General features: G+C 42.7%; 1 long non-coding RNA gene across 1 annotated transcript; it reads left to right on the forward strand.

The window, feature by feature from the left end:
• The first annotated feature begins 411 nt into the window (after positions 1–411).
• On the forward strand, positions 412–22,983 carry LOC115032123 (uncharacterized). Its single transcript, XR_003837756.1, has 3 exons — positions 412–749; positions 12,606–12,732; positions 22,897–22,983. It is a non-coding gene; the product is annotated as an uncharacterized LOC115032123 (long non-coding RNA).
• The last annotated feature ends 1,154 nt before the right edge of the window (positions 22,984–24,137 follow it).

The raw sequence follows: 24,137 nt of genomic DNA on the forward strand, positions 1-24,137 counted from the left end.
GTGGCATAGACATTATGAAAAAGGATAGATATTATCAAGAAAAAGTCTACCTCCCTGTGCTCTTTTATGCAATTTCCATGTTGGATATTTATCTACTTAAAAAAAAAAGTTGGAAAACCACATCTCTTTGCCAGACCAGTATATATTTATATATGAAGAGTAGCTTCATAGGCTCCATGGGAAGATACTCTTGGTATCCAGATCTCTGTGGTTTTGAATGAGCTGGCCTGGCTTAGGAAGATGCACAGTATCCTCAAGATCAAACAGCCTGCAGGGAGCACAGGGAGGTTTGATTGTCATAAAATACAATGGAAGCCAACGCCATTTTTTTAATTACCCAGTGACTATTGGAACAAATGAATTCTTCTAGTGAATTTCCAATCTGCAGATATATTTATGTAGCAGATCAAAAGCAAATTCACAAAAGAACTTTTTTCCTCATTTTAGAGTAAATGAAACAAGATCCTTTATACTCTTCATCTCCAGCATGGCTTTGATATCTTACCTTCCAGGTTTCTTTTCTGTGTTTACATGGTATGCAGTATGCAAGCTCTTAAATGTTTAAATATTGTCATTTACCACCAGAATTGGAGGAAGCCTCACAAGGCAATCTTGAGCAACCTATGACCACGGAAGAGATTCCACAGAGTCCTACATTAGACAAAATGGTATAAATGGAAACATGGTGTAAGATCTCTGTAAAGCACCAAGTATACTCTATAGAGACTGGCATCTGAAAATCACCTGAGGTAAGTTACACAAAATGCCTGCGGTGGTATACTGTGAAACCTGAGTTGTCAAGTAAAAGTGACAGTATTTTAGTGGCAGAATTGCTGTGTGGAAAATACAGTGGAACCAGACATTTTCTTCCCTGATCAAAAGTCTTACTTTCCCATTTATGAGTATGCTTAATCTACTTCCTGTTTTCCATTAATCCAAGAATGTGCATTAATTTCTTCTTACATTTCTGGCCCTTAGTCATAAATCCTCAACACGGAATACGGGTGCTTGATTAATTCATATGGATGGACAAAAGAGTTGAGTAGGTTCTTGGATGTACTTTCATAGATGAAAGAGATCAAGACCTGGCTATGATTTATCAGCCTAATTAACCCTTTAAAAGCATCCCACAAGGGAGCTGAACAAAGGGTAGTGAAGTAGACTCAAGTATACATGAACAGAAAAGAAGAATTAAAATTTGTTATGCTGGGTCTTTCAAAGTTGACTATTAGACCACTTGCCTGGCACATACAATGGCTAAGATAATCTAGCTAGCCCATGAGAACTGTCATGTAGAACAATGACAGTTATAGAACAATTAGAAGGTCCTTGGGTTCATGTCAATAGCCAAATCTGATGTAACTTACATGCATATATGAGCTCTTTTCATACTGTACTTACCTTTAAATACAGTGAAATAAGTGATTCTGCTTCTTAGTTCTCTTAGATTGAGTCAATGGTACTCTACCTTCACAAGAAAACCTTTTAATGGTCTTGACACTCAGAGACGGCCTGTTTTCGCAGTCCTTTTAGAAAGTGTTTGATAAAAGATGTATTAGTTTAAAGTTGTTAATTTGTATATTAACCAAAAAAAGGGTATGTGTTTTAAAAAATCTGTATTCTAGAGAAAGATAAAACAATACTTTTCCTTCTGGTTTTTCTAAATACCTTTGGTGTTCTCTTTTGCACCCCCACACATAGTGAAACTCCCTACATCCCCCCTTCCCCTCTTCAGTGAACCTTCATCATGCTAGCCTCCTCTCTGGCACTCCTTCTCTCCTTCTCCTGCACTGGTACTATTATGCCTTTGGATTCTGTGAATATTTCTGTTTATAGAAATAAACCTAACAATTCAGAGCTAGGGTCCACAAATATGAGAGATTATGTAACTCCTGTCTTCCTGGGTTTCAGTTACTTTTACACGGTATAATATTTTCCAGTTCCATCCAGTTACCTGAAAATTTCAAGATTTTATTTTTTTGTTATAGCTGAAATGTACCCCAATTTTATTATCCATTTACCAGTTGATGGAAATGTAGCTGTTTTCATTTCCTGGCTCCTGTGAATAAGGCAGCAGTGAAATGGCTAAGTAGGTCCCTGTAGTATGATATAGAAACTTTGGGGGATATGCCAAAATTTGGTATAACTGGGACAAATGGTAAATCTATTGTGAGCTTATTGAGGATTCTTCATACTGTTTTCCAGGGTAGCTGCACTCTTTCCCAACACTACCAACAGTGAATACATCTTCTTCCCACACACATTTACCAGTTTTTGTTGTCACTTGTTTTCTTCATCTTAGCTAGGGAAAGACGAAATCTCCAAGTAGTTTAAATTTTGTATTTTCCTGATTACTAAGGATGTTGAACACCTTAAAAGATATCTCTTAGCCATTTTTATTTCTTCTTTTTAGAGGTCTTTGTTCCGATCTGTGGACCACATTTACTTCTAAACTGGGCATTTATAGGCAACAACACATAAAGAAATGGATAAATAAATAATAAACATCAAAAAAAGTGCTGCTCATCTTTCACAAACTTAAGAATAAGGGGGAAGAGGAAGCATAAAAGAAGAGGATGGAGGCAAGAAGAAACAGGAGGGGGGGGGGGAGCCAAGGAGGAGGAGGTAATTTCCTTGGTCATATAACTGTGAATACAAAGGAGAATATGGCATACAGGACTCTAACCTAAATCCACCAAGGAATGCCACCTGTTTTTTCTTTCTCTCCATTGACACTTACCCACCTATGCTGGTTCCCTGAATTTTGTAAATTGTTATGGGTGGCTTTTCACTGTCCCACAGAATGATGTGGTCATGTAACACACAGAGAAACACATACACAGAGATATCAAGGCTAATTCTCTCTTGCTTCCTTGATCTCCTTGATAAAATACTTTTCCCAACCAGCAATGTATATGTGAGATCAGGAACAAATATGTGAAGTGGCAGAGCAGGCCTTAATTCTCCTGCCTTAAGTGCAGTTTCCACCTGCTCTATGATCTAAACTGTACCTTGTGTGACTGGGGCACTACTCGGAATTGGATTTGTCAAGTCTTGGTTACAAGGCTGTCTTCTGTCACCAGAGAGTGGAATCAGCTAATTATTATTGATGACTTCACTGAGGTAGAAAAGATGAAGGAAGCTTATCACTAACTCAAATCAGGGAGGGGCACTTTGCATGTTAAAGATATTTTTCTAAAAATATTTGTGCATTGGAATCATCCTTAGATGGACACAAAATACTGACTTCTGAGTCTCATCTCTCTGATTTTGAGTATCTTGCCCCACACATGAACATAGGGTACAGCTAAATTTGATTCATACGTTATCAAATCTTAATTCTTTTTTATCTGTTCTCTAAACAAGGTCCAGATTCCAAATACATTCATTCAAGATTCCCTGGAATTTGATTCCATGTTACCTCTTTAGACTTATTGTACTGACTAGTTTTGTGTCAACTTGACACAGCTGGAGTTATCACAGAGAAAGGAGCTTCAGTTGAGGAAACGCCTCCATGAGATCCAATTGTAAGGCATTTTCTCAGTTTGAGATCAAGGAGGAAAGGCCCCTTGTGGGTGGGACCATCTCTGGGCTGGTAGTCTTGGGTTCTATAAGAGAGCAGGCTGAGCAAGCCAAGGGAAGCAAGCCAGTAAGGAACAGCCCTCCGCGGCCTTTGTATCAGCCCCTGCTCCTTGCCCTGCTTGAGTTCCAGTCCTGACTTCCTTTGGTGATGAACAGCAGTGTGGAAATGTAAGCCGAATAAACCCTTTCCTTCCCAACTTGCTTCTTGGTCATGATGTTTGTGCAGAATAGAAACCCTGACTAAGACACTTATCATCTACTTCTTTACTCAAACCTTAGACTCTAGCCAATACAGGACATATACTGGCCTCTGTGTATCTGGAAAGTATCTGTTGATGTAGTTACCTGGTTCTACAACATAGACTAAAGCTGTAGAGCTGAACATTCTGCAGTGCTGGAGACATTCTTCTGTGCCATCTAATATGGTAGCCATTGGTCACCATACTCTCTTGACCCTTGAGCATTTGGGATATGGCTGGTATGACTGAATTTGTTATTACGTCAGTTTTGTTCAAGTTAAAATAGCTACATGCAGGAGTCAAAGTCAGACAGAATGCTTTCTTCGATGAATACAACATTTTGTCTTAAATCTTAAGGGTCTCATAGCATAATCTTCCTCTGTCAGGATAAATTCTCTGATACCTCCTATTGCAACTACTCCTGTGCATCTGCATTGCACGGAACATGTGACTTTTACTACTGTTGCTCCCATTTTGTTTTTGTTTCTGTTGCTTCTGCTTTACAACCCCAGATATCAGAGACTTCTTAAAAGGAAGAACTGCTCAGAAGACTTGTGTGTAGGATGTGGAGGTCAGTCTTGTGAAGGAGAAAGTGGGATAGAGAGCGAGGTACCACAGGCTCCTGAGACTCCTCAAAGAGTCCTAACCTGCCGCACAGGCATTGGATCTAAGATGGCTCCTTGAACACCAGTGAGACCACAAAAAAGAACCTAAGCCAGGGAATGACTGCTTGCCCCACCCCCTGAATTCCTGAAAGTCCTAACAGGTGACAATGCTCCTGAACCCCCAGCTCCTCCTGAGTAACCTCGTCAGGCAGGGCTTTCATTGGGGCATGGTTAAGGGTGACAGTGTCTGATGGGATACTAGTGGCTGAGGATTTAGAGGCTTAGGGTTGGCTCAAACACTGTGTATAAGCTTTTGTGATGTGCAATAAACTCAGATCTTCACCCTGATGCTGCTCGCCGGAGTCTGGTGATTCAGATTTGTCATGTGATCCCGTAGCCTCTCACCTAGCATCCTTGGTCCTCCATCAATGATAAATGCCTGTACACACCCAAATCTACACATTACTAGCTAGGCCTCAGACATGTGTGTGTGTGTGTGTGTGTGTGTGTGTACGTACACATACATACATGAAGGTTCATATGCTAAAGTGTGGGGCGCCGCTATCTTCCGGTACTGAGTCATTTCCTCAGTACCAACTAGTAAACATCTAGTCTGCGCCTGCGCTGGAAATCCCCGCCCTGGGCAGCTCCGCCTCAGGGATAACATCATATGGGGTGATCAGTGTTGAGCCAATCATGGCTTGCCACGTCCGAGGCGGGGAGAATTTCCTATAAAAAGGAGGGGCTCGGACTGCCTGGGGTCTCCGGTTGTGAAGCTTATGCTCTCCCTCTCAAGACGCATAAAGCTTACTGCAGAAGAACCCTATTGTGTGTGGTGTCCTCATTCGCGGGCGAATCAGCGAACACTCACATCTGGTGCCGAAATCCCGGGAAAACGAAGAACATCGCGAGCACCGTCGGAGATCCCTCGGTGACGGGGAGGGTCCAGAACTGCAGGAACTACGTCTCGGAAAGGTATGCCTGAATTTTACCTGACCCTTTCGCACTCCCTTCAACTAACCGGGCCGTGGGAGGGATTGCCCGAGGCTTTAATTATCGTCCTCGTGGCCTTGGTTGTATGGTTCCTAGCCCTCTTCCTTTGTGAACATAGAAGGTTGTGTTAAATTGAAGTTCTTACAACCCTAGCGCGTGTCAGTCTCTCGTAAATAAAAGAGCAAAGAGCGGAACGCGCCTATACGATCCCGGAGACATAAACTGCAGTCTCCTTTAGAGTATCATGGGGGCTTCTCAATCAGTACAAACTTCATTAAAAGAACTTCTCAAAAGAAGGGACCTGAAGCTTGGGGATAGAGTTCTTCGCCGCTTTGTCGAGGAAGTTGATCGAGTAGCTCCCTGGTATGCGGTGTCAGGATCTCTGACGCTGCCGTCATGGAATAAGCTAGGCAACGATCTAGAAACCTGTTCAGACCTCAGGTTGGGAGTTAAGGCCATATGGAAACTAGTTAAGAGTTGTCTTGAAGATGAGGCCTGTGAGGAGGAGCGAAAGAAAGGGCAAAAGGTTTTAGAAGCTATGCAGGAAGGTATGTCAGAATCCGAGCGTAGTGAGAGGATGGGTGTGCGCACAAAAACCGTAAAAAAGGCAAAAAAGGGAAGTGAAAAAGGACCTCCCGGGAGAAACAGAAAGGGAGAGAAGGGGAGCAGCAGGCCCGGGTTATATCCAACCCGAGAACTGGCTGCCCTCCACCTAAGAGATACCTCGGATTCTTCCGAAACCGAGGACAGTAAACTGACCTCGGAGGAAGAGGGCGAGTTAGAAGAAGAAGCAGTTAGATATAAAGGAGAAAGGTATCACCCAGATGAAGGCGGACGACCTAAGTCAAGTAAGCCCGCGTCCGGTGTCTCCTCTAAGGATAGGAGATTGTTGGCTGCCGCCATTCCCTCCGCTCCCCCACCTTATGAGGCCCGGTCATCCACAACTTCCTTTTTTCCCCAAAGGATCCTCCGCAAGCTACACTTAGCGTTTCCTGTTTATGAACAGGAAGGGGGGAGAATCTACGCTCCTGTAGACTATAGTCAGATAAAAGATCTTGCAGAATCAGTAAGAAAATATGGTCCCAATGCTAATTTTACTATTATGATTCTTGAAAGAATGGCACAAACTGCCATGACACCTAGTGATTGGCAAATGGTAGTTAAGGCCGCCTTGCCTACTATGGGACAATACATAGAATGGAAAGCCTTGTGGCATGAGGCAGCCCAGTCCCAGGCCAGGGCCAACGCAATAGCCCTTACGCAAGAGCAGCGGGATTGGACATTTGACCTTTTAACAGGCCAAGGCCCGTGGGCCGCAGATCAAATTAATTACCACTGGGGGGCGTACGCCCAGATTTCCAGCACAGCCATACGGGCCTGGAAGTCACTTAATCGCAAGGGAGAAACCACCAATCAGCTTACAAAAATTGTTCAAGGGCCCCAGGAGCCCTTTGCCGACTTCGTCGCACGCATGATGGAGGCGGCAGGAAAAATCTTTGGGGACCCAGAGGGAATAGGACCCTTTATTGAGCAACTGATTTTTGAACAAGCCACCCAGGAATGCAGGAATGCCATTGCTCCTAGAAAATCAAAAGGGCTGCAAGAATGGCTAAGAGTGTGTAGAGAGCTTGGAGGTCCACTTAGCAACACTGGCCTCGCGGCCGCCATCATGTTAGCACAAAAGCATCCTCCACAAAAGAAGACCGGTGAACGGACCTGTTTTAATTGTGGTAAGCCTGGACATTTCAAAAGAGATTGCAAAGCCCCAGACAAGAAAGGGGGGGTCTTGACCCTCTGCACGAGGTGTGGTAAAGGGTACCACAGAGCAGATCAATGTCGCTCAGTGCGAGATATACAGGGAAGGCTTTTGCCTCCATTAAATGTTCCTGCTCCCAATGTGTCAAAAAACGGGTCATTGGGCCCACGGTCCCAGGGCCCTCAAAGATATGGGAACCGGTTTGTCAGAACCTCCGGGATGGCGGAAGAAGCGACCCAGGAAGACCCACAAGGGTGGACCTGCGCGCCGCCTCCGACCTCCTACTAATGCCCCAAATGAGTATCCAACCAGTACCTATAGAGCCAATGTCACCTTTGCCCCCTGGGACCATGGGCCTTATCCTCGGACGAGGATCACTCACCTTACGGGGCCTAGTGGTCCATCCTGGGGTTGTTGACCACCTACACTCCCCCGAAATACAGGTCTTATGTTCCAGCCCCAGGGGCGTGTTTTCCATCAGTGCAGGAGATAGGATAGCTCAATTGCTGCTCCTCCCCGACACCCTCTGGGAGGGCTCCCCAGGCCCCAGTCCCAAAACGATGGGGTCGTCAGGAACTGATTCAGCCTACCTTGTTGTATCCCTGAATGAAAGGCCCAAACTCTGCCTCGAAGTAAATGGAAAAAGGTTTGAAGGTATTCTTGATACCGGGGCAGACAAAAGTATTATATCCACGCACTGGTGGCCAAAAGCTTGGCCCACTACAAAATCGTCCCACTCTCTACAAGGCCTGGGATATCATTCATGCCCTGCCATAAGCTCAATGAGTTTGACTTGGAAGGCTCCTGAAGGACAAAAGGGTAAATTTGAACCTTATGTGCTCCCGCTCCCAGTAAACCTTTGGGGGAGAGACATTATGCAACATTTGGGCCTAACCCTGTCCAATGAAAAAATCGTGTTGGGGGAAGGCTTGAACAAGGCAAAAAACATGATGCTAAAGATGGGCTACAGGACAGGCAAAGGATTAGGACGGTCAGAGCAAGGAGGAATTGAGCCTATTTCACCAGTAGGAAATATAGCCCGACAAGGACTGGGTTTTTCCTAGGGGCCATGGGGACGGTTCGGCCTATACCGTGGAAAACAGAGGACCCGGTGTGGGTCCCCCAATGGCCCCTATCCTCTGAAAAAATGGAGGCCGCAATACAATTAGTAAATGAACAACTAAAATTGGATCATATAGAACCTTCTACCTCCCCCTGGAATACTCCCATATTCGTTATTAAGAAAAGATCAGGGAAATGGAGGTTGCTCCATGACCTTAGAGCCATTAATGAACAAATGCATTTGTTCGGCCCTGTGCAAAGAGGCCTTCCTGTGCTCTCCGCCCTGCCCAGGGGTTGGAATTTGATTATAATAGATATTAAAGACTGTTTCTTTTCTATACCTCTATGTCCAATAGATAGGCCCAGATTTGCTTTTACTATACCCTCTGTTAATCATATGGAACCCGATAAAAGGTACCAATGGAAGGTTCTACCACAAGGAATGTCCAACAGCCCTACTATGTGCCAACTTTATGTGCAGGAGGCCCTTTCTCCAGTAAGGGATCAATTTCCCTCGTTAGTCATGCTCCATTATATGGACGACATCCTTCTGTGCCACAAGGACCTTGGCCTGCTTCAAAAGGCCTACCCCCTTTTACTTAAAACTTTGAGTCAATGGGGACTTCAAATAGCTGTAGAAAAGGTCCAAATTTCAAATACTGGACAGTTCCTGGGTACCATGGTGACACCAAATAACATCATACCTCAAAAATTAGAGATAAGAAGGGACCACCTCCATACCCTAAATGATTTTCAGAAATTGTTGGGGGACATTAACTGGCTTAGACCCTTTTTAAAAATCCCCACTTCGGAATTAAGATCTTTGTTCAATATCTTAGAAGGAGATTCGCACATCACGTCCCCCCGAACATTGACTCCAGCTGCTGATCTGGCCCTACAAAAGGTGGAAATGGCCCTGACACAAGCGCAGCTGCTCCGTATCGAAGAATCACAACCCTTTAGTCTGTGTGTCTTACAAACTGCCCATTTGCCAACTGCCGTTCTTTGGCAGAATGGGCCCCTGCTATGGGTTCACCCAAATGTATCCCCAGCAAAAATAATACATTGGTATCCTGAAGCCATAGCTCAGCTTGCACTCAGAGGCTATAAAGCAGCCATCACCCATTTCGGGCGTAGCCCCCACCTCTTGGTGGTGCCTTATACCTCTGTGCAAGTTCAGACTTTGGCCGCCATATCTAATGACTGGGCTATACTAGTTACAACTTTCCCTGGAAGCATAGACAATCACTATCCCAAACACCCGATCCTACACTTTGCCCAGAGCCAGTCAATTGTGTTCCCGCATGTAACGGTAAGAAACCCAATTAAGGAAGGGCTCATGGTGTATACCGATGGCTCCAAGAATGGTGTAGGGGCCTTTGTGGTCAATGGCAAAATATGTTCCAAACAATATAAAGAAGCATCACCTCAAGTAATAGAGTGTCTAGTGGTTCTGGAGGTATTAAAAACCTTCTCTGAACCCCTCAATATTGTGTCAGATTCTAGTTATGTAGTAAATGCAGTAAACTTGCTGGAGGTGGCTGGGGTAATCAAACCCTCTAGCACTTTAGCACAAATTTTTCAAGAAATACAATCAGTGTTGCTTCAAAGAAAATTCCCAGTTTTCATCACTCATATCAGGGCTCATTCAGGCCTACCTGGCCCCATGTCCCTGGGTAATGACTTGGCAGACAAAGCCACCAAATTAATAGCCACAGCCCTGTCATCCTCTGTGGAAGCTGCAAAAGGATTCCACAATCGCTTTCATGTAACGGCAGAATCATCCTGCCTCTGCAAGTGATATCCCAGGAAAAAGGGCTTCGATGGGGAATAATGTCAACATTCCCACTCCCCATGCCGGTAATGTATAATGCTCAGGTATTTCCCCGCCTTTTTTCTACCAATGAAAATCATGGGCTTCCATATTTACCGTGGGATCCCCAGCTCGAAAAGGTCACTGAACAGAGAAGACATAATTTGAGGGGGAGTTTATGTTTCTCCCTCAATAGTTCTTTGACCGAGTGCATTGGATTATCCTATCAGTACGTTGTCCATATTCCCAATGCACTTATGAATGATACATTTTATGGTGGAGATCTTGTTGATTTGTCTGGAGATTGGCCCAAGGTAACAAAAATTATTAATCATACTGAGTATCAGCAACCAAGGTTAGCCCCCTTTTGTGTAGCAAAGGAAGAGCTGTCTTCCACCCCGCCTTGGGCCGGCTGCCAAGCGCGTCGAGTGGGGCGAGTTAATGATTATTTCACCTTATCCCCACCCTTGATTAATGGTTCATATAATGTGGCAAGACGCAATGGCGAAGATAATCCCTCAGCCATTGGCTATCCCTTCAATTTATGGCTTTTGTGTGGCATTAATGGGAGCTGCACCGATATTGAGCCTCTGGCATTAATAGAGGGAGGCTGGTCCCAAAGGGGTTTCATGCGGTTCAGCCTAAATTCCTCCTCCACGTGGTGGGTGGGATCGCCTCAACAGTTTCAATATCCCCCTACGCCTGTTTGTGTTTGGCCCCCTTTTCTTTGGCTTGTTAGTAATTCTACCTTGCCTAATAATTTGACTGACATTTATTGTCAAAATTATTCCTGCTTTTATGCTACATGCTGGGATGCCAAGGCTTTTTCCTTTGCCATGGTTGTCCGTTTGCCCCGCTTTGTTCCAGTCCCGGTGGTGGCCCCCAGCTCCCTGTCCCTTTTTAGGGAAAAGAGGGATTTTGGTGTCTCTGCAGTGATCGTAGGAATTGTGGCTACTGTAGGCATAACCGCCTCAGTAACTGCATCAGCTCTGGCCCTGTCAGGGACTGTGCAGACCGCAGACACTATTAATCAACTGTCGGCCGCTGTGTCTGCAGCAATTGAAGATAGCCATCTTGCCTATACCCAGCTCCGGGGAGGATTATTACTGGTTAATCAACGTATAGATTTGGTTCAAGAACAAATTGATATCCTCTGGCAACTCGCGCAGTTGGGATGTGAAGTTAGAATGCCAGGGTTATGCATCACATCAGTACAATATAATAATTTCACATATGCCGCTAATCTTTCTAAGAGTTTGTCCCAACAGCTGCTATATAATTGGACGTCTGATTTTGATCAAACCCTCCAGAAACTTAGATTGGCCATCGTCCAAATCAATTCCACCAGACTTGACCTCTCCTTGACCGAAGGCTTTTCGTCATGGATTTCTTCTGCTGTTTCTTATTTTAAGGAATGGGTGGGGGTGGGTTTGTTTGGAATTCTCCTTTGCTTCGGATCGGTATTTAGCTTATGGTTAATTTGCAAATTATATAAGAAAAATAATAAAGACAAAATCATGATATCCCAGGCGCTTGCTGCCCTGGAGCAGGGGCAATCTGCACAGGTATGGTTGGCGGCGCTTAAACAAAATTGATTTGCACCACTGGTCGCTGGCTGCCCGCGCCTTAGCGGGTGAGCTTCAGCAGCCCTAGAGGATTGTAGAGCAATGCATCGCACAGGTGGTCCCCCCGTTCCACCTGGGGAATATGCCGTCTAGTGGGGGTTTCCTGCCCTAGTCTTCCCCTCCTCGAAAAAATGGCAGAGGGACAGGTCGGAGCAACTTCGGGTCCCACTCAAGCCTAGTTGTTGCTTGCGGACATAGTTCTTACATCTCTGAGTAAGAGGATTCGGCCAATGTTCCCGTCCTCTCATACTGGGTGTCCAGTTGGTTTTATTAGACAAAAAAGGGGGAGATGTGGGGCGCCGCTATCTTCCGGTACTGAGTCATTTCCTCAGTACCAACTAGTAAACATCTAGTCTGCGCCTGCGCTGGAAATCCCCGCCCTGGGCAGCTCCGCCTCAGGGATAACATCATATGGGGTGATCAGTGTTGAGCCAATCATGGCTTGCCACGTCCGAGGCGGGGAGAATTTCCTATAAAAAGGAGGGGCTCGGACTGCCTGGGGTCTCCGGTTGTGAAGCTTATGCTCTCCCTCTCAAGACGCATAAAGCTTACTGCAGAAGAACCCTATTGTGTGTGGTGTCCTCATTCGCGGGCGAATCAGCGAACACTCACACTAAAGTACTGCCAGTTGCTGAGAAATGTGTACCAGCTTAGTGTTACTGAGCCAGTGCTATAGTTAAATGAAGTGGCCACAGAGTGATGGCCTATTTTCTTTTTCTTTTTTTAGCTTGGAAGCAAAGATAATTGTAGTTTTCGGAAGTACTAATGATTTTTATTGAAGTAAATGAGGGAAGGGGGCCGGCCGCTCGGAAGATACTCTTTAAAACGCCTGGCAAGTGGTAAAGTCGTTATGCATTCACCCTGCCTCGCACTTTTATTCCAGAATTAGTCTGTGAAATGATGAACTGTCACTTCCTAAATCTTCTGCAGATGTTGCTGTTGCTGGAGAAATGTCACTGGGAAAGATAAAGGACCATTATTCTAAAGAGTGTTTCAGGCTGACTGAATCAGGTCTGAGACATTATTGAAATGGGAAGATAAACTCAACTACTTTCAGGTAAAATAAAACTTAATTTAAAAAGGAAACAAGTAGTCCCTTCTGAATCCTGGGCAAATGTCACTGACTCAGTTTCAATGGTATTTTATCCGTTAAGAGGGAACAGACAGACAGGATGAGGCTCTGAGTTCATCCCTGGAGCTCTACAGCTGAGGTCTCCTTCCCCTGAGATCTCTCCCCTGATAGCAGCAGCTGAAGGGGAGGTCATTAACATTTTGGGAACACTGCAAACTGACAGTGTGTAATGTTATGACATTTCATCTCAGGACATTTCATCTCTTTTAATCATTGTTTATGTTGCCGATACTTCACAGTTATTTGCTTTCACATAAAAATGGAATACTTCGGTCATGTCGTGAACAAGGCTGATTTATTATTCATTGCAATTGCTGGCAGATCATTTTGCTCTTCTTTTTCATTTTCTCTTCATTTTCCTCTAAGTCCCTCCCTCCTTTATTCTCCTTGTCTTTGATTTTTTGCTTTCATTTCTGCTCTTTTTAGAAACATTTTGATTTTGTCTCTTTGATGATAGTCTCCCTGGTCAGTTAGTGGCTTGCTTTGTCATTCCATTTTCTTAGGAAAGTCCAAATGGAGAGTGTGGAAGAAAGACCATTTCATCTGAAATAACTGTTCATGGGCCCATTGCCCTAGGTTAGAAAGTCATCACACATGGCTTAGCTGTGTATGTTAGTCTTTCTCCTGTCTTCTGTCTCCCCTTATTTACGACACCATTTTAAGTGTCTCTTACCTGTTTCCCTGTTTTCTTTTCCATTTCCTATTTGATACTGGCTACTTTGTAATACTATCAAGCTACTTATGATTCTCTCTCCCCCTCTGGAAATATTATAATAAGTGCATAACTGAGTAGTGATTATTTTACATTACACAAATAACATTTGATTATCTCTGAAGGATGACATTTTTATCTTTGAGATTTATTAATAAATGCTGTCTGAACATATGCCTACATACCAGGGAAGGCATCAGATTTTGTGAGCCACCTTGTGCATTGTTTGGAATTGAACTCAGGGCCGCTGGAAGTGTTCTTAGGTACTTAGACATCTCTCTAGCCCCTGAAGGGTGTCTTAGGATAATGTGTAAGTAATACACGCTGAGAAGAAATCATATTTCCAGTTTTGAATTGCAATTTTGTTCCAGAGGATCCCTGCGATTGCTCCCCTTGTGTTGCTAGGAAGAGGTACTGAAGCAGTGGGCTGCAGCCCCAAGCAGTCAATAGATCGCAAGGGTGAAAGACTGATAACTGAGAGTGTGCCCTGTTACTAAGATGTGGTCCTCAGGGTACCACATGTATGAAGTACAATGCTTTCTTTATACTGATTTCAGTTTAGGTTATGTGGGATGTAACCTGTAGGTAAGTACTCCAAGCATAAGAAAGTTATAAATTTCAGTCTATCCACTAGATATGGTTTTCTTTGGTTTTTAAAAAATAGACATAATTTCTTTTACAAATTTCTTGATTTAACAATAGGCCAAAATTATCTCAGTGTAGGACATAGTTTCTCAAACTTAACTAGGCTGACTTTTAAGTCTGGTTAATTATTTGGAGGGAACTATCCTTTACATTGTAGAATTATCAGTTATAGAATTATACAAATCTTCGCTTTCTGTCTACTAGACCCAATCTTCTATTCCTGGGTAATAATTGTGTCTTCAGATATCTCTAAATGCCTCCTGTACAGAGAGGTAATGCCTCTGTAGGGGGGACCTGTTGTGATGCCCTCTGTTTGCAGACTGTGCTCTGTCTTCTGGGAGCTCCTCAGGCTCTGAGCAGTCAGCAGAGAGGAAAGACGGGGATGATCTATACTTGAAGTCCTTCTGCATCAACACTGAGACTTAGGCCCTGGTTCATCCACCGTGATCAGACCCATGACCTTCATCAGTAATCTCTGCCATCTCTCGGGTACAACCTTCAGCTCCTTATTTTTGGCAGGAAGGTGCTCTGTGAGGAGGCCTCAGCTTTGTGTCCATCCCAATCCTTGGAAACCCTGTTGAACTATAGGTCCATTGGGATCTCCCTGGTTCTGAGCTTTTCCCTGGCAAGGGCTCAGCTCTGCCTCAGATTCCAGACTGTCCTGGGAAGACCTTTCTAAAGGACACTGAGCTCAGGCGCTTGTCTTTCTTCTGAGCCCTGCTTTCCCTACAACTCTCCTGGTTCTCCTGGTTCCCATAGTCTCAACCTTTTTTTATGAATTGCAAAGACAAGGAGACAGACTCTTTCTTTCTTTCTTTCTTTCTTTTCTTTCTTTCTTTCTTTCTTTCTTTCTTTCTTTCTTTCTTTCTTTCTTCCTTTCTTTCTTTCTTTCTTTCTTTCTTTCTTCCTTCTTTCCTTCCTTCCTTCCTTCCTTCCTTCCTTCCTTCCTTTCTTTCTTTCTTTCTTTCTTTCTTTTTATTTATTAGGTATTTTCTCCATTTACATTTCCAATGCTATCCCAAAAGTCCCCTATACCCTCCCACTGCACTACCCACCCACTCCCATTTCTTGGCCCTAATGTTCCCCTGTACTGAGGCATATAAAGTTTGCAAGACCAATGGGCCCCTCTTTCCACTGATGGATGACTAGGCCATCTTCTGATACATATGCAGTTAGAGACAGGAGCTCCTGGAATACTGGTTAGTTCATATTGTTCCACCTATAGGTTTGCAGACCCCTCTAGCTCCTTGGGTACTTTCTCTAGCTCCTCCATTGGGGGCCCTGTGATCCATCCAATAGCTGACTGTGAGTATCCACTTCTGTGTTTGCTAGGCCCCAGCATAGCCTACCAAGAGACAGCTATATCTGGGTCCTTTCAGCAAAATCTTGCTAGTGTATGCAATGGTGTCAGCGTTTGGAAGCTGATTATGGGATGGATCCCTGGATATGGCAATCACTAGATGGTCCATCCTTTTGTCTCAGCTCCAAACTTTGTCTCTGTAACTCTTTCCATGGGTGTTTTGTTTCCAATTCTAAGAAGGGGTAAAGTGTCCACACTTTGGTCTTTGTTCTTGAGTTTCATGTGTTTTACGAATTGTATCTTGTATCTCGGGTATTCTAAGTTTCTGGGCTAATATCCACTTATCAGTGAGTACATATCATGTGAGTTCTTTTCTGATTGGGTTACCTCACTCAGGATGATGCCCTTGAGGTCCATCCATTTGCCTAGGAATTTCATAAATACATTCTTTTTAATAGCTGAGTAGTACTCCATTGTGTAAATGTACCACATTTTCTGTATCCATTCCTCTGTGGAGGGGCATCTGGGTTCTTTCTAGCTTCTGGCTATTATAAATAAGGCTGCTATGAACATAGTGGAGCATGTATCCTTCTACCAGTTGGAACATCTTCTGGATATATGCCCAGGAGAGGTATTGCTGGATCCTCTGGTAGTACTATGTCCAATTTTCTGAGGAACCGCCACATTGATTTCCAGAGTGGTTGTATAAGCTTGTAATCCCACCAACAATGGAGGAGTGTTCCTCTTTCTCCACATCCTCGCCAGAATCTGCTGTCACCTGAATTTTTGATCTTAGCCATTCTGACTGGTGTGAGGTGAATCTCAGGGTTGTTTTGATTTGCATTTCCCTGATGATTAAGGATGCTGAACATTTTTTCAGGTGCTTCTCAGCCATTCGGAATTCCTCTGTTGAGAATTCTTTGTTTAGCCCTGTGCCCCATTTTTTAATGGGGTTATTTGGTTTTCTGGAGTCTACCTTCTTGAGTTCTTTATATATATTGGATATCAGTCCCCTATCTGATTTAGGATAGGTAAAGATCCTTTCCCAATCTGTTGGTAGCCTTTTTGACTTATTGACGGTGTCTTTTGCCTTACAGAAGCTTTGCAATTTTATGAAGTCCCATTTGTCAATTCTCGATCTTACAGCACAAATCATTGCCTTTCTATTCAGGAATTTTTCCCCTGTTTCCATATCTTTGAGGCTTTTCCCACTTTCTTGTTTATAAGTTTCACTGACTCTGGTTTTATGTGGAGTTCCTTGATCCACTTAGATTTGACCTTAGTAGAAGGAGATAGGAATGGATCAATTCACATTCTTCTACATGATAACGGCCAGTTGTGCCATCACCATTTGTTGAAAATGATGTCTTTTTTCCACTGGATGATTTTATTTCTCTTGTCAAAGTTCAGGTGACCTTATGTGTGTGGGTTCATTTCTGGGTCTTCAATTTTATTCCCTTGAGCTACCTGTCTGTCTCTATACCAGTACTGTGCAGATTTTTATCACAATTGCTCTGTAGTAAAGCTTTAGGTCAGGCATGGTGATTCCACCAGAGGTTCTTTTATCCTTGAGAAGAGTTTTTGCTATCCTAGGTTTTTTATTATTCCAGATGAATACTGGTGTGGAATAGGCTAGTGAGTTGAGGAAACAGCCCCAATACATCTGGCTGCAGTGTGTGGTCTTTTATAGCCCCCAACTTGTCCTCTATCAGCTTTATTTTGTACATGCTTTGTTGGTTACGTGATGCCCAGATAAGGAAAGGCTTCAAGTTTCCCTTGGTAAGCTGGCTTCTTCCACGTGTTATCTGGACACATTCTTTTTAAAGTTACTACTATTCTGTCATAACTCTCGAGAGCTGTGGTCCTCAAAACAATTTTTCAGGACATATATATATATATATATCACATATATTACACACACACACACACATATATATACACACATACATATATACATATATACACATATGCGTACATATTTTAAGGATGTGGTGAAAGATTGGTAGAATAAATTAATTGGAAGTTGGTGTGAATTTGTGAGCACTGAGAACCAACAGTGTCAAATATATATAAAAGAAAACCAGAGCATAGAGTTCCATTACTGACAGATGTAAACAATCTGTCTAAATGGAGCTTATCCTTATATTGTAGCTGGGGTTGGAATGAGTGTTTTTGCCCCCATTACTTCTTTCTATTTTGGAATTCACCGCCCCCCTCTATTTCACCTGTAGAGAATGAGACAGAGGTGTTTCCCATGGCTTAGCTTACATTTCCACTCTGCAGTGACCTTCCTCTTGGCAACCGTACACTGGTTAGATCACACCTAACATGGTCTCCATGGCTTTTCTGTACAAAAGGACAGGTGATTCTCCAGAACTGTAGAACATGGAAAGGTGGGTGGGATGGCTGGAGCTTGGCTGATGGTAGAAGAAAGAAGTAAAAATACAATTTCTTTTCTCCCTATCTCAGCTTCCAACCATGGCCACTGAATACACAGAAGGTCAGTTACACCAATATAGAAAAAAAATCATGTTTTAAAATTCAGCTGTTATATAAATACTAAGGCATACCTTGACAGAGACAGGTTTCTGTCTTGAGCTCACACAGGGCTCATGCATGCTATCATAGCTCCTATGAGTTTACATCAGCCCCTGCCTTGCTTCATTCAGGATATGTTGTCCTCATACAGGATAACTTTATTTCAAGTCTTTTTATGTATGTGCATATATATATATATATATATATATATATATATATATATGTATATGTAATATGTATGATTTTGTATATTTGCCTATATATAAGAAAGTATTTATGGAAACAGAATAACTTTTAGAAAACTCTTCAGTGTTATTTATCTCCCAAATAAAACTGATTTACGATGCATTTTCTTAACTAAAAGCCTAAAACACTTAATATCCACTATGAAAAAAATATTTTGACAAAACATGGATCACTTAACTATATTTCTAAAAACATTGCTATTAAAAAATACATGCTAAGTCCATTCCAAATATATATATATATATATGTATGTATGTATTAGAAATAGTGAGGCCAATGTCCATGAGGGTGACACTGTGACCTGGGACACAAGCTTCTGTGTCTTGAGAACCAAGCTAAGCAAGAGGACTATATTTAGACACTTGTCAAATCAGGGCTGAGGCAGCGATTAACCAAATAATGTTTGACTAAGACTGGATGATCAGTTCTTTAAATTTTTAATTATAGTATAAGTTAAAATGAATTTGGGCTAAATTAAAAGATTTAATTAATGTGACTACCTACTTATAAGTCAATTTGTAATATGTCATAAAAACACAAGTATAATATATATATTTAAGAAATACATATGTATATATGTACATACACACATTGTTATAAGCAGAGAAAAGTTTTTTTTTAACAAACTCATTTTAAAAAACAACCTGTTTCAGTTAAGCTCTGGCAGTGCTTCTCAGGAGACATTCTTCCTGTCAGCATGCACTTCTTGGCTTAAGCAAGTGTCTGGGTTTGGTGGCTGCATATGGGATGGATACCTGTGGGGAACTGCAGGCTGGTCTCCAGTAGAGCTGAGGTCTGAACCCTGATGGTCATAATTCACCTATATGACACGGTAGGCATTCCCTCATGCTCCTGAAATTCTGGCCTCTGCCTGTGGTACCACCTCCCACAGCCCCCACAAGAAAAGCATGGTCAGTAGTCATGTAAGCAATGGCCCAAGCTTCTGACCTTCAGGCTAAACTTGTCCTCAGTTACCTAGCAACAGTGAAGACCATAAAAAGGGGTACTCAGTCCCCACCTTGCTCTCTTACTCCTTTGTTCCTCTACCTCTCCCTCCTCTCACTTCTCTCTCCTCCTCCCTTCCTCTTCCTCTTCCTCTTCCTCTTCCTCTTCCTCTTCCTCTTCCTCTTCCTCTTCCTCTTCCTCTTCCTTCCTCTCTCTCTCTCTCTCTCTCTCTCTCTCTCTCTCTCTCTCTTTCTCTTTCGCTTTCTCTGTCTCTCTCTCTGTCTCTCTCTTTCTTCTTCTTCTTCTTCTTCTTCTTCTTCTTCTTCTTCTTCTTCTTCTTCTTCTTCTTCTCTCTCTCTCTCTCTCTCTCTCTCTCTCTCTCTCCTACCTTCTCTCTTTCTCCCTGCCATTTCTATAATAAAGATCTTCAACCATAGAGTCTCTGCTCTGCTCCTTCAAGTTCCACTGTGCACTCTGGTCAGTGTTGGGAACTCCTTCCCCTATTCCCTCTCTCCCATAACCCTGGTAGCTTTAGCAAAGTAGCTCCGGGGGGTTTCTCCAGGCAGAGCTGCCCCTTGGCCAACCCCTGAAGAGTGGGATAGAGGAAATGCCCACCCAGGGATAGGGTAGGTAGCAGCCCTCCCATGCTTGACTGACCAGAGAATAGGGAAACTCTGGCAGGGCATGGGCATAATTTTCCTTCCGTTCTTCCCCAGGACCCCCAGGGCTCCCGCCCCTATATTTTGTTCCCAAAAGATCCCCAGGTGGGGAAGTCTCTGGATGGCCTTTCCTTCAGTTTCTGTTCCACTCTTTGTCCCTGTATTCCTTTATACAGGAGCAATTCTGGGTTAAAATTTTGAGAAGGGTGAGTGGCCCCATCCCTCAACTTGGGGCCATGTCTAACCTCTGGATATGGTCTCTACAGGTTCTCTCTCCCCTTTGTTGACCCCCCAGAGCACCAAGAAACTAAACAACCAACCAAAGAATACACACGGAGGACATGGCTCTAGCCACATATGTAGCAAAGGATGGCTTTGTTTTACACCAAAGGGAGGGGAGGCCCTTGGTTCTGTGAAGGCTTGATTCCCCAGCATAAGGGAATGCCAGGGCAGTGGGACAGGAGTGGGTGAGTGGGTTGGGGAGCACCCTCCTGGAGGCAGGGGGAGTGGTGAAATGGGGGTTTTTCTGAGGGGAAACTGGCAAGGGGATACATTTGAAATTTAAACTAACAAATTAACCAATAAAAAAATTAAAAAAAAACAAAAAACAACCTGTTGTATATCCAGCCTACCTAGTCTTTAGAATCCTAAGTCTTCTAGTTTATATCAAAATCATGTCTTTAGAAATACATATTTTGGATTAAATATTGCTTATGCTGTTAAAATGTAATCTAAGCAACAGTCTCACTTTCTTCTGCCAAGTGATATAAAATCTTTGGAAAGTATCTCTGAAGTGACTCAAGACCAGAGAGACAGATCATATACCCCTCCCCCATCTGGGGCTCCTAGTATATGGAGTATGTGAGTAGGTGGACTGAGCAGAGGGTTATGAATACGAAGAGACCCTGTCTTAGTCCGGGTAGAAACTATTGCTGTGAAGAGACACCATGACCATAGAAATTTTAATAAGGAAAGCATTTAACTGAGGCTGGCTTAAAGTTTCAGAGGTTTGGTCCATTATCTTCCTGGCCTACAGGGTAGTGGTATGCAAGCATACATGCACATGGTGCTGAAGAGGGTACTCAGGGTTCTACATCTGCATCAGCAGGCAGCATGAAGAGAACATGACAATGGGCCTGACTTGAGCATCTAAAACCTCAAAGCCCCCATCCAGTGACATACTTCTCCCAATAAGACCATGTCTGCTCCAACAAGGCCACACCTCCTAATAGTGCCACTCCCTATAAACATAGCATTTTCATTCAAACCATCACAGACCATAAAGTGGGGGATAGCGAATGTAAAAATAAGTGATGAGGAAACACAGGATGGGGAGAGGATGTACAAAGGACACAGAGGCCAGGAAAGAGGAAAAGTGACTAGGCGAGGAGTTATAGCAGACATCAGGAGTAGCAGGGATGGGAGAGATGAGAGAGAAGAACCTCCAGAAACATTGCTTGACAATGCCATTGTACACCTAATGCCTGTGTGCTAATTTTCTTAAAGCTAGCCAGCTCATGCAGGCTTCACTCTTCATAAGAGTCATTGTCTGTTGCTGCTTCTGTCCCTCCTGATGTCAGTCTCCAGCTTCTTCAGCCTTACAAAATGAACCAGACCAGGGAGTTTCCAGAACTTCAGCCTCAGAGTAGGACCTCATCCCTAATTCCCCTTTAAGAGCCCTCTGGCTTCTTAGATTGTATAGCTACCAAACATTGTATAGCAACATTGTCTATTGCGAGCAGACAACTATTTGGGGGTTATCCAGTCGTCTATGTTAATAAGCCAATCTAGGAAATCAGCAATATATAATGTTCCTTTTTCTCTAGATCAGTGGTATCCTGTGACCCTTTCACAGATATCCTATATATCAGATATTTACATTACAATTCATAACAGCAGCAAAATTACAGTTTTGAGATGGCAACAAAAATGTTATGGTTGGGGAATCACTACAATACGAGGAACTGTATTAAAGCGTTGCAACATTAGGAAGGTTGGGACCTACTGCGCTGGAGAATCCCGACTAGCACTGCTCAGTAGGATTTTGAGGCCCTTAGGGACTCACAGGAAAACAGGACTTGGATGATCGTAGACTTCCACACCAGATGTCCTATAGGTGGGACTCCTGTGAGAGAGGTGGGAATCCAGCATGACTTAGGGAATCTTATTTGTGGTCTCTGTGTTATGGTTTGTTCTGTGTTAATGAGCTAAAGTTTTCTTGACCTTCTGGTGCACTTTCAGTCAATTAACCATTTGTCTTTATAAAGCCCTAGTTAGCTCTTCCCAATTCTGCAACATATACCTAGTGCCATAATCTCTTGTAAAGCTCTAAGTAATACATTAAGTGATATTGTGTTTCTTAGCTTTTCGACTGAACATTCTATCTAGGATCTAGTAAGTCTAACATGACATTTTCTTTGTTTCAAAATCACATTTCTCTGATTACTAATGGTTTAAACATCTGTTTACATATTTTTGTGAAGTCTTTGGGTTTATTTAGCTGCAAATTGACCCAAACATCTTTTTCTATATTTAAAAGTTGGGATTTCCATTTCATAAGAGTGTATTTTGTGTACAGTCTGGATGATTGTTCCCCTGTCATTTTAGACATATGAAATGTCTCTGACATATTTCTGCTAATTTTACCCTCAAAAATATTTCCTAATTTTGGTGGGACTGAATCTAATAACTGATGTTTTGTGAGAATCATTTGAAAGTTATTCCCTATCCCTAAGGCATAATATCTTCACTCTTTATGAGTCTTCTTGATTTATTTCTTTAATATTTCTACATTCCATTTTGGCATGTAATAATGGTGTGGGTTTTCCCATTTATGAGCAGCTTTCCTATCATCCTTTGCTAAGCAGGATGATGAGTATCACCATCTTTGTTATGAATTAAATTCTGAGATATGGCTATTTCACAGATCTCATGGTATGCAAGTCATTTTGTTTCTTTTTAAATTAATATCAGACAATTTTTAATACCACAGTCTTGTGGTTACTCTTAACAGGTGTTAGGCTAAGTATCTATATCCTTTACAGAGCATGTCGATATTCCTTGGAGTTATAATTCAAGACTGCTTTGAGACAAACAAATGTGGGTTATTTCCAAGATCACAGCCCAGTTTATGGCAGGTGAGTAGATTAATGGAGATAGAAATAGCAGACACATTTAGTCTATTGCGCTTCATAGCATGGCACTGACATTTGGTAAAATTAACATTAAATTATTAAAGGCACTTTAGTTTTTGGGTTATAAGTTTTTAAACCATATTATTGAGAAAGTGCTATCTTCTAGAAATTCTAGAATGCACTACAGTAATTAATGAATTTAAAGTTTGATGAAAGTGTTGTATAGGTTAACAAGCAACTGAATTGGGAGAAAGGCTGATGAACATGGAAATTGAACAATACAGGCCAATGTTTATGTGATCAGAATTCCAAAGTGGTGAATTTATACCCCTATCTGTGGGCTAGCACCAGGTAAAAATATCCAAACATTATAACAGCATTACACTGGCTGGAAGTGAGGAGAAATGTGCAAAAAGGTCCTTGTGTTGTCAGTTTTCATGTTCCTATTGAGCCAACTGAAGGCAGCAATCGCCAAACCTTTAACCAGGCAGGGGCTTCCCATGCTAATCATTGGATTATTTTTGGTATCTTTTTTTGTTCATCCATGCAGGCCCATGCTTCCATGGTACATCCATCTCTCTGAACCTCTCTTCACTCTGAGTGTTGCCCGAACCTTGAATCAGCCCCTGTTCTAATAAGCTCTGTTAAATTTAGTTTACTTAAAATATTAAAAATGAATGGATTTGGGGACAAAGAGAAAGTACAAGATAAGGGAAAAGAAGGAGGAGGAGGGGAGGAGGAGGGGAAGGGGAAGAGGAAGGGAAAGGGGAAACAAATATGCTGAGAAACACTGTAAAGTGGCATGGATCATCTAAGTATAAGCTTTGAAAAGAGACACATAATGTGATACTACTCAGAAAACAAGGGGGAAACAATAAATCTATCAGACTAAACTACGTAGACTTCTTGACTTTTGACCTACCAAACCACCATTTCTTTCTGTTCTAGCTATATATAACACCAGACAACATGGTCAGAAAAGCTTCAGCATGAATGCCATATATTAAAGGCAGCCTCAAACCCACCAGGAGAATGGACACCTTCAGAATGCTGCAGAAAAGAGTAAAAATATAAAAATTAAAATACGAGAAAAATCCCAGGAACAAACAAAACAATCTAGGTCATCAGATTCTATAATTGCACCTTGGACA

This window comes from Mus caroli, unplaced genomic scaffold (assembly GCF_978045245.1).
Source record: "Mus caroli unplaced genomic scaffold, Mus_caroli_1 scaffold_9, whole genome shotgun sequence".
Classification (NCBI taxonomy): Eukaryota; Metazoa; Chordata; class Mammalia; order Rodentia; family Muridae; genus Mus; species Mus caroli.